At 33.5% G+C, this 17,390-nt stretch overlaps 1 pseudogene; it reads right to left on the reverse strand.

Annotated features, from left to right (window-relative positions):
* Window positions 1-15,049: 15,049 nt before the first annotated feature.
* On the reverse strand, window positions 15,050-16,631 carry LOC141512085 (GTP-binding protein 10 pseudogene; annotated as a pseudogene).
* Window positions 16,632-17,390: the final 759 nt, after the last annotated feature.

Raw genomic sequence — 17,390 nt, forward strand, 5'->3', positions numbered from 1 at the left:
GGATTTTGAAGGTCGCCTTCAAGTACTTGAAGGATTGTCATGTGGCAAAAGGATAAGACTTTTTCTACTTGTCCCCAGAGGACATAAGTCAGAATGCAGGTGGAGGTTGCAGGGAATATGATTCTCAAGGAAATAGGAGAAAACTTTTCAGAAATTAGTTGTCTAAAAATGAAAGAGAAGATACTTTGGGAGGTAGGGGGCTAATAGTCTTACAAAAGAGCTTAGATGGGCATTTGTCAAACAGATTTTTCAATGAGCTAGATAATAAGTATCACATTTATTATATATTTATATATATATATATATATATATATATATATATATATGTTTAACCTTTACAAAGTGCTTTTCTTATAAAAATCATAGAAATATAAATGAGTTAATTTTTCTGATTTTAAAACTAAAGTTTTGAGAAATTAGATGATTTACCTATGTTCAAAGAACTAGTTATTAAGGTGGTATTTGAACTCGTTTTTTAACTCCATAACCTACATTCTATCTACTAAACCACTGTTTCTTTGAGAGCTTTTAATTCTGACATTTTATGGCTTCATGAACTGATATCTCTTTTAGATAGAGATGTGATAAAGTCAGCTTTGATTGCTAGTAAGAGGCTATTGTTAAATTTTTAGTTGTAAGCATTTACACATATCCTATATATAAACTAAAGACAAATTGGGTTTAATAGAGAAAATGATAGCAAAAATGTGAATACCACAGATTGAGCTTAAAAGTGTATTGGGCAGAAGTGATGAAGAAAAAAGTATAAAGGAAGATGACCTAGCTCTATCAGATCTAAAGCTATGCTATAAAGCAGCAGTCATCAAAACTGCCTGGTACTGGTTAAGAAACAGAGTAATAGATAAGTGGATTAGGATAGGTTCTAAAGAAACAGTAGTAAATGACTAAAGTAATCTACTGTTTGACTAACCCAAAGACATTAGCTTCTGGCATAAGAATTCACTATCTGACAAAAATTATTGGAAAAACTGGAAAATAGTATGGCAAAAACTAGGCATAGACTCACATCACACTCTATACCAAAATTAGATCAAAATGGTACAGGATTTAGATATAAAGTGTAACACTATAGATAAATTAATAGACCATAAATTAATAGAGAAATTTATGGCCAAGCAAGAAATAGAGCACATTATAAATTGCAAAAATATATGTTTTTAACTATATAAAATTAAAATGTTTTCCAATAATAAAATCAATGTTGCAAAAATTAGAAGGAAAACAGAAAGCTGGGAAACAATTTTCACAGTTGGGGTTCTGATAAAGGTCTCTTTTTCTAAATTATATAGAGAATTGCATAAAATTTACACGATTACGAGTCATTCTCCAATTGATAAATGGGCAAAGGATATGGACACACAGTTTTCAAATGTTTAAATTAAAGCTATATATAATCATATAAAAATGCTCCAAATCATTACTGTTTAGAGAAATGCAACTTAAAACTAAGAGCTATCACCTCACACCTATCAGATTAGCTAAGATGACAAAAAGGAAAGTTATAGGAGGATTCGGACATTGGGACATGCATTGCTGATAGACTTGTGAACTGATCCAACCATTCTTGGGAGCAATTTGGAACTATGCACAAAGAGCAATAAAACTGATCATACCCTTTGACCCAACAATTCCAAATCTAGACCTATATCCAGAAGAAATCACAAAAAAAATGAGAAAAGTCTCACATATTTCAAAATGTTCATAGTAGCTCTTTTTGTAGTGGCAAATAATTGGAAATTGAAGGGATGTGCATCAATTCGGGAATGTTTGAACAAGTTATGGTATGTAAATATTATGGAATAATATTGTTCTATAGGAAACCATAAATTGTCAAAGTCTAGAGAAGCATGGAATGAATTACAGGATCTGATGCTGAGTGAAGGGAGTAGAACCAAGAGAACAATGTAGTCAACATTGTGAGTTGATCAATCTTGATGGAAGCAGCTCCTCTCAGCAGTTCAGAGTGCTAGGACAACCCTATTAGATGGGTTACAGACAATGCTATCCCAATCCAGAGGAAGAAAAACAAAACAAAAAACAAATTTAAAAAAACCCTTCAGAATCTGATGAACTCTATATTCACTTTTTAAAAATTTCTCTTATGTATTTCTTTCCCTTAATACTTATTCCTCATACTGAAAATGACTAATCTGTAAACATGTTTAACACAAATGTGTATGTACAATCATCACCTGACTGTTCACTACTGGGAGGAGAGGGTTGGGAAGGAAGGGTGAAAGGAAATTATGTAACTTAAAAATATACATATGCATATGCATGGGGATGAGTGTTGAAAAACTTTCATAACGTGTATCTGGAAAAATAAAATATCAATTTAAAAAAGTACATTTCAGATAATCAGGTGTTAAAAAGTACTTACCAATACATCCTTACTTTCAGAATTAAGGAATTCAGTATTAGTTCTTCCCAGAGAAGCAAATAATGGTCAAGAATTCATTGACTATTCTACAGAGCTAGAAAAAATATGAATAAAATTCATCTGAAACAACAAAAGGTCTAGAATATCAAGAGAACTGAAGAAAATGGCAAAGGTAAGCAGCCTTGTTGTATTAGATCTAAAACTATACTGTAAAGCCACAGTCATTAAAACTGACTGGTACTGGTTAAGAAATAGACCAGTGGATTAGACCAGGTACAAAAGAAACAGTAATAAATGACTATAGTAATCTATTGTTTGACAAGCCCAAGACATCAGTTTCTGGGATAAGAACTCACTAATCAAAAAAAACTGATGGGAAAACTGAAAAATAGTATGAAAAAAGCTAGGCATAGACTCACATCTCATACCTAATACCAAAGTAAGATCAAACTAGGCATAGAATTTAGAAATAAAAGGTGATACCATAGACCAATTAACAGATCAAGAAATACTATGTCACATCTATGGAAAGGGAGAAATTCATGAGCAAATATAAACTAGAATACATCATAAATTGTAAAATGGATATTTTGACTACATTAAATTAAATAGCTTTTGTATGAATAAAATCAAAGCAGTCAAGATTAGAAGGAAAATGGAAAGCTATGAAACAATTTTCACAGCTATATGTTCTGATAAAGATACCATTTCTAAAATATATAGAATATTGAATCAAATGTATAAGATCATAATTCATTAAATGATCAAAGAATATGAACAAGCAGTTTTCAAAATGAAGATATTAAAGCTATATATAATCATATGAAAAATTCTCCAAATCATTATTAATTGCAAACTAAAACAATTATGGGGTACCACCTCACACCTGTCATATTGGCTAAGGGGGCGCAATGGGAAAATGATAGATGTTGGACATGGTTTGAGAAGATTGCACTGGTGGTGGAATTGTGAACTGATCCTATCATTTTGGAAAGTAAAATGGAATTATGTCCATAGAGAAATAAAATTAATCATATACTTTGACCCAGCAATACTAATATTAATCAACATACAAAAAATATCATAAAAATGGGAAAAGTCCCACATGCTCAAAAATATTTAAAGCAGCTCTTTTTGTAGTGCCAAAGAATTGAAAATTGAGGAGTTGCTCATCAATTGGGGAATGACTGAGCAGCTTATGATATATGAATGTCATGAAGTACTTTTGTTCTATAAGAAGCAATGAATAGTTGGACTTTAGAGAAGGGGAAAAATTTCATCAAATAATGTTAAAAGAAGGGAGTAGAACCAAGAGAACATTGTACACATTAATAACAACTTTATGAAATGAACAACTGTGATGGATGCAGCTTGTCTCAGCAGCTCAGAGGAAAACAAAAACAAAATGAAAAAGCAAAAAAAGCAGAATCTGAATGACTACTCTGCTCATTAAAAGAAAAAAAACCTTCTGTTATGTTTTTCCTTCCTCTCCCATGGTTCTCTTTCTTTTCCCTGAGTCCTAATTACTTATACACAAAATAACTAATATGTGGGCATGATGAACATTTGTATACATATTCAACCGTAGCAGACTATTTACTGTCTGGGGGGTGGGGATTGGGTGGGGGGTCTGGAAGGGAGGGTAGTGAATATGAATATGGAGGTGAAAAGTTTTCATGACATGTAGTTGGTAAAATGAAAATAAAATATAAAAAAAGAATTCACAGCTAATCACTTAAGCATTCCTAACAATAATACCAATATTAATTTTAAAAGAACAGCATTTTAAGCATAATATCAGGTCTGGAATCTTAAGAAAAGAGATATCATATTTACAGGTATGAAGTGGCTGAATTTGGGATATTCTCCTTAAAATCTTCCAGTGCATTGACTTTCTTCACAGAACAGGAGCAAAGAAATGACTCTATATGCATTATTCCCTATTTTATCATCTCCTCTCTATGAACAGCTCAGCTATGTACAGCTTCACTAATTCCTATTAATGAGATAAATAGCCTTATTTAAGAGCCATGCTTACCACTTACTCCAACCCAAAGGAAAAGACTCCTCAAACAGCCATCTTCCCTACTGTTATATAAAATAATTACTTTTTTATGATTGCCTTTTTTTATAAAGAGCCAATAGTCACATTGCACTAAGACTAATAGATCTTTTCATAACATTTTCCAGTCTGCAAAATTCTTTCTATTTATTATCTTGAATCTCTCAAGAATCTTGCAATGTAGATGATATTCTTGTCCCATTTTATAGTCAAAGCACTCAACCTTCAGAGAGATTAAATTCATAATCACATTAGCTAGTTAGAAAGTTCAAGAAGTTAGATTTCAATCCAAACTTTTCATGACTCAAGAGACAAAATTCTTTATGTAGGTGGTATGTCAAATCAGTTACTCAGATTGTAATCTTGAGTTTGGTTCAAATTAAGCAGTTGCACACCATGACTTTTAAAAATCTTAAAGTTTTCTTCTATCTTATCCTTCCTTCCTTCCTTCCTTCCTTCCTTCCTTCCTTCCTTCCTTCCTTCCTTCCTTCCTTCCTTCCTTCCTTCCTTCCTTCCATCTTTCTTTCTTTCCTTCCTTCCTTCCTTCCTACCTTCCTTTTATTCTTTCTTTCTTTTTTCCTCCCTCTATTTCTTCCTCTCTCCCTCCCTTTCCTCTTTCTTTTTCTTCCTTCCTTCCTTTCTTTTTTCCTTCTTTATTCTTTCTTTCTCTCTTCTTTCCTCCTCTCTCCTTTCCTCCTTCTATTCCCAACTTTCCCTCTTCTTTTCCTCCTTCCTTACTTCCTTTCTGCTTCTTCCCTTTTTTCCTTTCCTTTCCTTTCCTTTCCTTTCCTTTCCTTTCCTTTCCTTTCCTTTCCTTTCCTTTCCTTTCCTTTCCTTTCCTTTCCTTTCCTTTCCTTTCCTTTCCTTTCCCTTCCCTTCCTTTCCCTTCCCTTCCCTTCCCTTCCCTTCCCTTCCCTTCCCTTCCCTTCCCTTCCTTCCCTTCCCTTCCCTTCCTTCCCTTCCCTTTCCCTTCCTTCCCTTCCCTTCCCTTCCCTTCCCTTCCCTTCCCTTCCCTTCCCTTTCCTTTCCTTTCCTTTCCTTTCCTTTCCTTTCCTTTCCTTTCCTTTCCTTTCCTTTCCTTTCCTTTCCTTTCCTTCCTTTCCTTTCCTTTCCTTTCCTTTCCTTCCCTTTCCCTTCCCTTCCCTTCCCTTCCCTTCCCTTCCCTTTCCTTTCCTTTCCTTTCCTTTCCTTTCCTTTCCAATAGCAACTCCTCCTAGAAATTGTGACAACCAGAGGCATGGCCTGTGTTTCCAACATGTATTCTCTCCGTCAATGAGTTGTGCCACTGTGGAATTTTTATTGGTCATAAATATTTTACTGGGCAGATTAACATGATTGAAAGCATTGCACCCAGTAAATACCATCTGTTATTTGCTTTAGCAATACCTGTGAAAAAAGGGCAGCTTGGGATTCAGGCACAGTGGAGATGGTGAAGCCATTGGCTATACAAAACTAAATGGGGGCGCCTTTGACTAATGATCAAAAGTTGCTCTTGGAGGGAGGTCCACCCAGCAAGAGGCTCCATTGGTGCATGTTACTACCATGTGTAGTCATGATTCACTTCACTGACTATCAAAGCTTTCTACAATTTTGCTTGCTGACTTTTGACCAGAGGTTTCCTTTCAACATGGTAAAAGCTACCAAGCAAGAGAAAAAGAGAAAACCTATTGTAGGAAAATAAATGGACACCATCTTTTTGGTGGTCTTCACTTTATTACTGGCAGAACTTCAGTTCAAGTGCTACCCTGTGGCATGGATGGGGATGGATGTGTATTGTGACAATTTATGAAGCATGGTTTATATCCGTATATATTATAACAATAACAAGGATAACATTCAATAAAAACTTGTTTCATGGCAAAACACCTCTTCTAGACTAAAGTTGTAAAGGGTAATGCTTGTAAGACCAGTTCCATTAGAAAATGAATGATATTATACAATGTTTCTTCCTCTACCAGGATTTGTATGGAGCTATGGAATCTAGGATCCTGTAGGTCCCATCTGTTTTCTCCCCTCTGACCCTTGGTTGTTTGCTTAGGTGGTCATGACCCTGTACCAAGTGGGGTTGATTGACTGTGAAGATGCTCGTGCCGGTTTCTCTTCATGCCTCCCAACAGGCCTGAAGTTTTCATGAGCCTTCCTTCCTGGAAGAAATGCCAGAAATTCAACTCCTAAAAGTGAATACACACACACACACACACACACACACACACACACACACACACACACATACACACACATACACATATACACCCGCTCAAATGCAATTAGATTCTGAGTCAATTTGCTGCAGGGAATCAGGAATTGATGCATGACCTCAAAATTACATGTTCAGAGCAACAACAAGAACAACAACCTTGCCCTACATCCAAACTAGAACTTTTATTTGTGTTCTTTAGTTATGAGCTGGTTTTTGAAATGTCTGATATCTTTCAAATACAGTGTTGGCAATGGCTGAATTAACTAATACCTGAAGCAAATTTGCTACTTAAAAATACAGTTTACTTAGGTAGGTATTATTGAGGATGCACCCTCTTATTTTTTTCCTATTGAAATGGCATTTTTTTTTCTTTAGGTTGCAATACTCTATAGCTTAAGCTTCTAAGAAGAGAGATCAATGAAGGAAGAAGTAAAAGCTAATGAGTAATGTAATGCTATTAGGAAAGATAAAGAGGCAAGGAAAAGAGAAAATATGCAAGGAAAGAAGGAAGGAAATAAGGAAGGAAGGAAGGAAGGAAGGAAGGAAGGAAGGAAATAAGGCAGAGTGGGTAAGATAGAGAGAGAGGAAAGAAAAAAGGGAGGGAAATAACAAAGAAAAGATGAAAAGAAGAGAAAAAAGATAAAAGAAACATAAAAAGAGGAAAAGAGAATGAAAAAGGAAACAGAAGTAAAAAAAAAGAGAAAGAGTGCACAAGAGAGTCCCTAGAGGAACACCCCAAAAGACAAATATCCCTTCAATATCAAATCCTAAGGTAGACTTCACAAGAGGTCTTGCTAGTTTTAGATCATGTGGATTGTATTTTCTCTTCTGCTATTATATACTCTTCTATTCTTAAATAGCAGTTCATGACAATCACCAGTGTTGATGTCTATGTCAGCCTATGTTTGGGAATGAGGAGACCTCCACAAATGTCACATGCCCTTGAAAACCATCACAAACTGATATATCGATAGAGAAAATATACTATAATGAATCACAGAAGCAACATTTTACATGAGACAACATCCAGTTCAATCCCAGTCAGTGGCTCTAATCTTAGTTGAATATGCTGTGTTTATTTTTCCAAGAAGGGGGCCTCCTATGACTCATAGTATTCAGTTGCTACTTACTAATGGACCCTTGTTTAAGTCAAGAATGTGACATCGAAGACATACAGCTCAACAATCACAAACAACAGTCGAGTTAATGGAGGATGAAACTTCAGTGACGTGTGTCACACCAAAGGGCCAGCACTGCACATTTCTATAGGTCACCAATGAAGGGGCTCTGGTTTGTGTAATAATGATAAAATATTGCCATCTGTTGGCATCCTGTGTAAGCAGACTCTGATGTACTTAGCATTTTTGTTTTTCCAGACTGCCACTCAAATTTCTTTAGGGAGAAGATGTGTGAAAAATACTGGAAAAGGAACATAACATGGCACCTTTGGTTTATATTTAGGGAATGACAACCTCAATTCTTATGCTAGTGAGAGTTTTTTTTTTATTAACCATTTGTTCTAAAAAAAAGGGAAAAAAGTTCATCTAAAACATTATTTGAAAGTTGAGGTTATATTATTTGAACAAGGTTTGGGGAATTAAAAGAAGTAGCTGAGGGAAAGGCTAAAGGGGACATATAGAGAAAAAAGAAGAAAATCTCTTTGTAATTGCTAAGGCTCCCCTCCCTAGAGCTGGAAACTTGGGATGAACAATAGGAGCTCACTCATTTTTAAGCTTAATATGGTGAACAGATTAGATGAATTCAAATTAAGCTGGAATACCCTGAACAAAAAATAATACAGTAATTTTAGGGGAAAAAATGACATCACCTACACAAGGATAGGGACAGATGGAGGGATTATCTCTAATCTCAACAGCTATTATATAATCATTGACTGATAAAAAATGTATAACTTGTACACTTTTTAGGAAAGTCACTGATAAACTGGAACATTCAGATAAAGAGGACCAAAATGATCACTTCATGAGGATTGGTTGAAGGAAGTGAAGATGTTTAACTTAGAGAAGATTTAAGGAAATCATGAAAGTTTTCTTCAAATATTGTAAAAGCTATCATTTGAGGGAGAGAATAGATTGGTTCTGCTGATGAGAGAAGATGAGAGAAGCAAGAGAAATTAATAAGTTCTAAAATTAGAAAGAGTTTCATTGCTGGTCCCCTTTTGTTGTAAGACTTTATAGAATGCTACCTGTTAATCTTTGTTGCAGAAGGAATTCTTTGGGAATGGGTTGAAGATGAGTTCTACAGAGTCTTGTGATTTAATTAATTAAATGTATTTTATTTTTCCTATCATTTTTTTATGAGCTACATTTACCTTAATTTTCTTTCTCACATCATCCTTCTGCCTAGTGACACTGAAATAGTTCTCTTTTTATGCAGAAGGAAACTAAGTCATAGAATAATAGCACTTGTCTAAAGTCACATAGCTAGTATGTGACAACTTGGATTTAAACCCAATTTTTTCATATTCCACTAACATTTTTCACAACAAAGAAAAGATAATAAAAAATAAGAGGTTGGAATTAATTCACTGTCAAAGAGATTTTGCTATGAGATATTCCCTTCAAACTGAAGTTGATATTGCAACACTATTCCACACAATTCTTTCCTTGTCAAAAATTTAGCTTGTTGTCATGACTTGGTTCCTTAAAGATTGTCTATTCCTTCAGGTTATGAATTTCTCAGCCTCTTGTTTATGTCCTTCTACCTGTGAACCTAAGAAACTCCATATATGCTATATCCTTTGTATTCTTAAGTAAGTGAGCACACAGATTTTTTTCCCTCAAGTCCCTAGTGCATATATAGAAACCAGATAGTGATTGTATCTTGCTAAAATAATTGGCAGAGAAATCACAAAGAAATTGTGGTATTCCCTAGATAGCATACCTAAATTGATGCAGGGACTTAATTGAAACTCAAATTTCCTTTATCTAAGAAAATCATCCTTTCTGTTCCTCAGGGTTTGGTAGTGAGGGAACCAGAGTATTGTATGGATTTCCTAATTCTAAAACTTTCTGCCACAGTTAGCTTAGTTGGTTAGAAAGTTAAGATGACAATCATGAATATTGTTCCAATGTCAGTAAAACCTAATATTTAGACATCCCTAAAAGCATAATGCACTGATTTGAAAGGTAGTGAAAGTTTTGAGATCATTAAATTAGAGAAGAATAACTACAAATAATGTTCAGATATGGGTTAAAAAGAAATCCAGCATAGATGTAGCCACAGGGGAAAAAAATCAAATCACCACTATTTAGAAAAATATAAATTTAAAGCAATTCTGGGATTCTACTCTACATCTATCAGATTGGCAAAGATGAAAAAAATGGAAATGATAAAAATTGAAAGGTTTGAAGGAAATATATGCACTAATGCACTCTTACTTTTTAGTTTATACATGTGCAATAATGGGAAACATATTGTCACACAAGTCATGCTGTGAAAGAAGAATCAGAACAAAGAAAAATAAGAAAGCCTACCATTACAAAAATACCAAACAAACAAAAAAAACCTCTGAAATTATTATGCTTCTATCTGCATTTAGACTCCTTAGTTCTTTCCCTGAATATGATTATCATTTGACATTTAGTCTCTTGGAATTATATCACTGTAATTCTGAGAAGAATTAAATTTATTGAAGCTGATCATCACACAATGTTATTGTTGTTGAGAAAAATATTTTCCTGATTCTGCTCACTTCATTCAGCATGAGTTCATGTATTTCCAGAATTTTCTGAAAACCTATCATTTCTTATAGATCAATAGCATTTCATTACATACCACAAGTTGTTTGTCATTACCCAACTGATAGCAATTCCCTCCATTTCCAAATTTAGTAACATTTGAACTTGGATCCTCCTGACTCTATCCATTGCACCACCTAGTCTTCCCTACTATAAATATTTTGATACATGTGGGTCTTTTTCTCTTTTTTTAAAAATCTGTTTGAAATACAGATCTAGTATTGCTGGACCAAAAGATATGATCACTTCTACTACTTTTTGAGTATGAATTCAAATTGTTCTTCAGAATGGTTGGATCAATTCACCACTCCACTACCAATAAATCAATGTTCCATTTTCCTCACATCTCCAGTATATATCATTTTCCTTGTCTGTCACATTAGCTAATGTGATAGATGTTTGGTGAAACTTCAAAGTTCATTTAATTAGCATTTTTCCCTAATCAATACTGATTTAGACCATTTTCCCTTTAACTAAAGATGCATTTAATTTCTTTATTTGAAAAACTGCCTGTTCATATCCTTTGATCATGTATCAATTGAGGAATGACTTGCATTCTTTTGAATTTGACCTGTTTATATATTTTAGAAATCAGGTCTTTATCAGAAATATAGACTAGAAATTATTTCCCAATTATCTGCTTTCCTTTAAACTTTTGGTTGAATTTGTTTTGAGTACCAAAAAATTTAATCTAATCAAAATGATTAATTTTGCATTTAAAAGGCTCTCTTGTTTGATCATAAATTTCTCTCTTTCCATAGAGCTGATAGGTAAACTATTCCTTCTACTCCTAATTTGTTTATGGTATCTATCACCCTTTATGTTTATATATGTACCTATTTTGACTTTAACTTGGCATATGGTGTGAGTTGTTGATTTGAGCTGTTTATTTATTTATTTTTTTGCAAGGCAAATGGGGTTAAGTGGCTTGCCCAAGGCCACACAGCTAGGTAATTATTAAGTGTCTGAGACCGGATTTGAACCCAAGTACTCCCGAAACTAGGGCCGGTGCTTTATCCACTGCGCCACCTAGCCACCCCTGATTTGAACTGTTTTTAATCATTGTATTTTTCAGTTTTTAAAGCAGTTTTTGTCAAATAGTGATTTATCATCCCAGAAGCAGAAGTCTTTGAGTTTTTCAAATAGTAAATTACTATTGTGAATTGCTATTGTGTCTTGTGTACCTAACTTATTCCACTGACCAACCACTCTATTTCTTAGGCAACAAAACAATTTTGATGACTGCTGTTTTTTAAAATAGTTTAAGATATGATAACTCTAAACCACCTTCCCTTGCACTTTTTTCAATAGCTCCCTTGACATTTTTGTTCTTCCAGATAAATTTTATTATTGTTTTTTTGCTTTATCAAATATCTTGTATGTTATTGGAATGACACTAAATAAGGTAAATTAATCAAGATAGAATTGTCATTTCCATTTTATTAGCTTGACCTAGCCATGGAAAATTAATGTTTTTCTCTATTGTTTGGATATGTCTTTATTTGTGTGAAAATAGTTTAGTAATTATGCTCACAGAATTCCTGGATTTGTCTTGACAGATAAATTTCCAATTATTTTATATTGTTTTCAATTATTTTAAATGGAATTTATTTTTCTGTCTTTCTCTCTCTGCTGGGCTTTATTTGTCATAAGGAGAAATGATGAAAATATGTGTTTTTTCAACACAATCTACTTTTTAAAACTGTTTATTGTTTCAAGTAGCTTTTTACTTCATTCCCTAGGATTCTTTAAGTATTGCATTATATCATTAGCAAAGAGTGAAAATTTTATTTCCATTCTGCCCATTTTAAATTCTTCAATTTCTTTTTCTTCTTTTATTGCCAAAGCTAACATTTCTATAATATAAAATAGTAGCAATGATAAGGGACATCCTTGTTTCATTTCTGATCTTATTGGGAATGTTTCAAATTTATCCCCATAACATAAAATGCTTGTTTATGATTTTAGATAGATATTGCTTCTCATTTTAAGGAAAGATTCATTTATTCCTATGCTCTATAAGTTTTTAAAAAACATCTAGTTATATTTTGTCAATTTTTTCTGCATCTATTGAGATAATAATATGGTTTCTATTAGTTTTTATTGATGATAAATTATGCAAATTGTTTTCCTAATATTCAATTATCCCTGTTTTCTGGTATGAATTTCACCTGGACATAGTGAAATATTCTGGTGATAAATTGCTATAATATCATTGCTAATTTTATTTAAAAGTTTAGATCATTAATTAAAGAAATTGATTTATAATTTTCTTTTTCTGTTTTGACTCTCCTTGGTTTAGGTATCTTCACCATATTGTATAACAAAAAGAATTTGTTAGGACTCTGCCTATTTCTCCAAATAGTTTATTATATAGTTTTAGATAATAAATATTTGGTAGAATTCACTTGTAAATCCTTCTGGTCCTGGAGATTTTTTTCCTTAGCATTCATGGATGACTTGTTCAATTTATTTTCCTAAAATGTGCCTATTTATATGATTTATATCTTCTATTAATATGTGAAATTTTTATTTTTTACTTAGATTTTCAGATTTATTGACATATATCTAGACAAAATAACTCCTAATTATTACTTTAATTTTCTCTTTTTTAGTGATGAATTTATCCTTTATATTTTTGATATTCATAAATTGTTTTTCTTTTTTTTTCTTAAATTAAATCAAACTAACAAAGGTTTATCTATTTTAATGTTTCTTCCATTAAAGCAGCTTTTCATTTTATTTTCCAGGTTAATATTTTTTATTTTAATTTTCAGAATTGCTAATTTGATATATAACTGGGGATATTAACTTTCTTCTTTTCTAACTTCTTTATTGCACACCCCATTCATCTCCTCTTTCCTTATTTTACCCATATAAGCATTTATTTTTAGGTTTTTGCTAGGCAGTGGGATTAAGTGGCTTGCCCACGGCCACACAGCTAGGTAATTATTACATGTCTGAGACCGGATTTGAACCCAGGTACTGCTGACTCCAGGGCAGGTGCTTTATCCACTGTGCCACCTAGCCACCCCCCATATAAGCATTTAAAGATATAAAATCTTCCCTAAGAATTGCTTTGTCTGCCTCCCATAAATTTTGGTATGTTTTCTCATTGTTGTTATTCTCTTTGTTGAAATTATTGACTGTTTCTAAGACTTGTTATTTGACCTACTCATTCTTTAGGATTGGATTATTTAATTTCCAATTAATTTTTAGTCTTTTTCCATGGAAATTTATTACTTGTAAATTTTATTGCATCATAATCTGAAAAGTATGAATTTAATATTTTTGAGTTTCTACATTTGTTTGTAAAGTTTTTATGCTTTAATGCATCATCAGGTTTTTGTGTAGGTACCATGTGCCACTGAGGTAAAAGGCATATTTTAGAGTTCCATTCAGTTTCTTCTAGATGTCTATAATATCTTACTTTTCTAAAATTCTGTTCACCTCATCAACTCTTTTCTTTTTTATTTTATGGTAATACTTTCCAGGTTATGAGGAGGGGGGTTGATTTCCCTCCACTACTACAAATTTGTTGTCCTTTTCTTATTCAACTTCTCTAAAAATTTGAATACTATATCACTTGTTACATACATTAGTATTGATATTGCTTCATTGTTCAAGATACTTTTAGCAAGATTTAATTTTATTCCTTATCTCTTTTAATGTGATCTATTTTTGCTTTTGCTGTGTCTGAGATCAGAATTGCTACTCCTGCTTTTTTAAAATTCAGTTGAAGCATAATATATTGTTCTCTAGCCTTTAACCTTTACTCAGGTTGTATTTCAATGATTCAAATGCATACCTTATAAACAATATATTGCAGAATTTTGGTTTTTAAGCACTCTGCTATCTACTTCCTATCAATGCCAACATTATCCTATTCACATTTAGAGTTATGATAAACTGTGTATTTCCCTCTGTCTTAGTCTTCCTCATTTATATTTTACTTTCTCTATTCACCTCATCCCTTCTCACTAGTCTTTTACTTCTGATTACTACCTCCCTCAGGATGCCCTCCTTTTTTTAAAAAAGATTTTATTTGATTTTTGAGTTTTACAGTTTTTCTCCCAATCTTACTTCCCTCCCCCACCCCCACCCCCCATAGAAAGCAATGTGAGTCTTTATTTTGTTTCCATGTTGTACATTGATCCAAATTGAGTGTGATGAGAGAGAAATCTCATCCTTAAGGAAGAAACAAAAAGTATAAGAGATAACAAAATTAGACAATAAGATATCTGGTTTTGTTTTCTAAGTTAAAGGGAATAGTCCTTGAAATTTGTTCAAACTCCACGTTTCTTTATCTGGATACAGATGGCATTCTCCATTGCAGACATCCCAAAATTGTCCCTGGTTGTTGTGCTGATGGAATGAGCAAGTCCATCAAGGCTTAACATTACCCCCGTGCTGCTGATAGGGTGTACAGTGTTTTTCTGGTTCTGCTCATCTCACTCAGCATCAGTTCATGCAAATCCCTCCAGTCTTCCCTGAATTCCCATCCCTCCTTGTTTCTTTTTTTTGCATAAAATGTTTTTAATGCATTAAAAATATACAAAATAACAAAAGAAACAAATTATATTGAATTAGAGTTAATAAAATTTTAAAACTAAGTTTATGGACCCTAGGTTAAGAAATGTTCTGAAAACCCTAATAACATATTAAAAATAGTAAAAATCCCCTTTATAAATAAGTATTTTAAATGTTTTCACAATCTGCAAAGACATTGGTAGTGTCTAACAGTGTCATGTAAAAAACACTTGAACATTTTCTGACTGACCATGTATTTCATTACATGCCTCATTTCTTGAATACCGTTGGGAAGTAAATGCTTAATTTATTTCTTGTCACTTCAAATTGCTGTCTTCTCCCCAACTCCCTATAAAAGGTAAGGTTCTTAAGATGACATGTGAAAACAACAAAAGATCTAGAAGGATACTTTCATGTGCAAGCATGAAAACATATCATAGGATCACATACTGAGTGGGAAGTAATCTTCAAGGTCATCTAATTTAATTAATAGTGTGAATGACATTTTAATGAAATTTAGTTATTTCCATTCTTGTATATTTTGATGATGACTCAACATATAATTTTGAGTTCTGTAAATTAAGCAACTGTTTTTTAGCAAACTTTTCATTTTCCTGATTGGATTCTTCATCTAGAGATATTCTTAGACAGTTCTTTAATTCTTCAATTCCTTCTCCAGTTTGTGCAGATATTGGGATGATATGCTGGAACTCCATAGTTTTCCCTGGAATTTCATCTTTTTCAAAGAGATGTGAAAAATCTTTAGGATTCTGTAGTTGGTTCACAAGTTCATTGAATTTATCTTTAGCATCTGGCAAATCCATTTTATTAACTGCAAGTAGTGAAGGTTTCATCATAAGCTCTTCTTTGTATAGCTCCAGCTCTTTTGTAAGCAATGTTACAGTTTCAAAGGCAGATCTGAATTTACTTTTTGAAGAAAGCTGAAACCCAGAGATATCAACAACAAAAAGAAGCTGTTTGGTTCTTTCTATATGCTTGAGAAATTTATGTCCCATTCCTTTGTTCAAATGTGCTCCTTCTATTAAACCTGGAAGATCAGCTACAGATATTTGTTTGAAATCATTAAACATAATCTTTCCCAACTGAGGTCTTAATGTTGTAAATGCATAATCTGCAATCTCAGGTTTTGCATGGGAAAATTTACTTAATAAAGAAGATTTTCCAGCATTTGGAAATCCAACAAGGCCTATGTCAGCTATAAGCTTTAGATCAAGGTGAATTATTCTTTTTTGGCCCTTGGATGGCAAGAAATTTGAAAGCAAATTACCCCCAAGTCCTCCTTTTGCTATTAAAATTCTATCATCCTCTTTGTTGAGTTCTCCTATAATTTGGCCTCTCTCATCCACTACTGTAATGCCCACAGGAACAGCTATTTCATGATCCAGGCCTTTCTCTCCCTTTAATGCACTGATTCGGCTGTTTGCTCCTTCTCCTGCCACAAACCGTTTCTGGGGATATTTATCCTTGATTTTTTTTTAAGCTCATTCTCTTTTTGGCTACCACCCAGACATCACCGCCTCTGCCGCCTTCTCCACCCAATCGAGGATAGCCCATTCCACCAGCTTCTCCTTTTGCAAACAGTCTTAGATTGTCGATGAAGTTTCCATAGCCCCCCCCCCCCCTTGTTTCTAATAGAAAAATAGTGTTCCACGACATACATATACCACAGTTTAGGATGCCCTCCTTTCTATCAGACTCCTCTTTTCTTTCTCTTTTATCCTTATATTTCCATGTAATGAAAGACAAATTTCTGCACCCAATTGACTGTATATGTTATTCCCTCTTTGAACCTAATCAGGTTAGAGTAAGGTTCAGGGAAGCCTTATGCCCTCCTTTCTTTACCTTGATTGTAATAGATCTTTTGTACCTCTTCATATGATGTATTTTAATCCATTTTGCTCCCCTTTCAACTTCTGCCAGTTCAGTCTATTCTCTACCCTTTAATTATTTTACTATCATCACATCGAAGTCAATTTATACCCACAGCCTTTATCCTTATATACTCTTTCTAACTTCTCTAAGTTCTCTGCCTCTGTCTCTGTTTCTGTCTCTCTCTCTCTTTGTATATAGTCAGTGTTTTATCTTACTATGTACTTATTACTAGGAATTTGTTTTTTCCCCTTTTTCTCTCCTTTGTTTAGAAAAAATAGGGTATATATTGAAAGAAGAAAATAGAAAATTTTTGATTAAAAAAGTAAATGGGGGGATGGAGTCAAGGTGGCAGCATGGGGGCAGTAATTCCCAGAAGTTCTCTTCCAGCATTCTCCAAATAACCTAACATTATAACTCTAATCAAAGGCAGAACCCTCAGAAAGACCGAGTGAAACAATTTTCTGATCCAAGGTAACATGGAAGATCTGTAGGAAGGCTCTTTTCCGCCAAAGCAATCAGGGCTCCAGAGTAAAAGAGTTCTAC

Source organism: Macrotis lagotis, chromosome 2, assembly GCF_037893015.1.
Source record: "Macrotis lagotis isolate mMagLag1 chromosome 2, bilby.v1.9.chrom.fasta, whole genome shotgun sequence".
Taxonomy (NCBI): Eukaryota; Metazoa; Chordata; class Mammalia; order Peramelemorphia; family Peramelidae; genus Macrotis; species Macrotis lagotis.